The sequence below is a fragment of the Hipposideros armiger genome, unplaced genomic scaffold (assembly GCF_001890085.2).
Source record: "Hipposideros armiger isolate ML-2016 unplaced genomic scaffold, ASM189008v1 scaffold_1843, whole genome shotgun sequence".
Taxonomy (NCBI): Eukaryota; Metazoa; Chordata; class Mammalia; order Chiroptera; family Hipposideridae; genus Hipposideros; species Hipposideros armiger.
Genome location: NW_017733193.1, coordinates 34,449 through 36,045, shown reverse-complemented (window position 1 = coordinate 36,045; position 1,597 = coordinate 34,449).

The following is a 1,597-nucleotide window of genomic DNA, read 5'->3' as shown; positions in this document are numbered from 1 at the left end:
TTCATCAGAGAGTCTCCCTCATCACATCCAAGCCAAGGCTCTCCCTTAACCCTCCCTCTCCCGCCCTGCGCCCTCAGCGCTCTCTCCGTGGATCCACAGCGCCCTCAAGCGGCCAGTTGTGCAGTTGCTCTATTGACACTGCCCAAGCTGGCTGGGTACTGTCTACATGAGGTGTCTGGACCTGCCAGGACACAGCACGTCGCCTGCTGATTTCATGTTTACCTGTCTCAAGCTCACCCTTTGCATGTGGTAGTGAAGGAGGCATGACGCATTCTTCCAAGGGAATTAAAATTCTATATCTCATCCATTAGTGTTCTAGGGAAGAGTTGACGAGCCAGTCATTAGATGCAGCTGCCCTAGAAAGCCGGTGGACGCTTGGGTCAAGTCCTCTCTTTAACCAAAGGTGATTCCTGGGGGAGGCCTGACAGTGGATTTCTAACAGCCAAAAAATATCCTTAGCAGCTGGAAATAAACGCATCAGGTCCATGAAGAGGGAACTGTCCGCTCATGTATCTTTTTTTTTTTTTAACGTTCGATTATTTTGCTCTTTTTAAAAATTGAATTGTCTCTTTATTCTTGATTTCTAGGAATTTTGTCCCTTCCTCAGATACCTATAGATAGTCTTAATATCTTTGGATGAAAAGAATTTTTAAGATTTTGATAAAGATTTTCAAAGAATATAACAGTTTTTTATCCTTACAAAAAAATCTTTGCTTACTCCAAGCTTATGAAAAGATTTTGCTGTTTTCTTTCAGTAGCTTCATAGTTCAGAAGTGTTTCAGGCCCATGAGAATGTTAATCCATCTCATATTCATTTTTGGTTACAGCAAGAGTCAGCAAACTTTTTCTGTCAATGGTCAGATAGTAAATATCCTCAGTTTTCTGCCCCAGCTACTAAACCCTGTCCTGGAGGTTCCAACGCAGACAGAGGTGCTACACAGACTAATGAGTGTGGCTGTGTTCCAATAAAACTGTGTGTGTGATTCCAAAATCTGAATTTCGTATAATTTTTGTAGGTCACAAGATACTATTCTTTTTATTTTTTTTCAACCACTTAAAAGTGTAGACAGCATTGTTAGCTTCTAAACCATATCAAAACAGGCAGGGGCCAGATTAGGTCCCTGGGCCTTAGTTCACCTGCTTCTGGTTTATGGAGTGAGCTAAGAATTGAGATTCGTTTTTCTGTATGGACACAGATTTTCCAGCCCCATTTGTTGAAACGACTATTTTCCCTCGCTTTGTGCTACTTTTCGTGTTTGCTCTAGGAATTGCAATATGTAGCTCTAATTTACCATAGCCAAACTGCAAAAGGGTCTATTAACTGTAGTTTTTTTCATAAATGCCCTTGATTCGGGGAAGGAAGTTTCCAATCACTCCCAATTTGCTAAGAGTTATTACCAGGCATGGCTGTTGGATTGTATCCATGTTTTTTGAGCATCTATAGAAGACGATAATCTGAAATTTCTTATTTTGGTATTTGAGATGGTAAATTACACTGATCGTTTTTAAATGTTAATTACTGCACATTACTGAGATAAACCCCACTTGGTCAGAATGTAGTGTCCTTTTTAGATGTTGTGTTTGATATACTGGAATT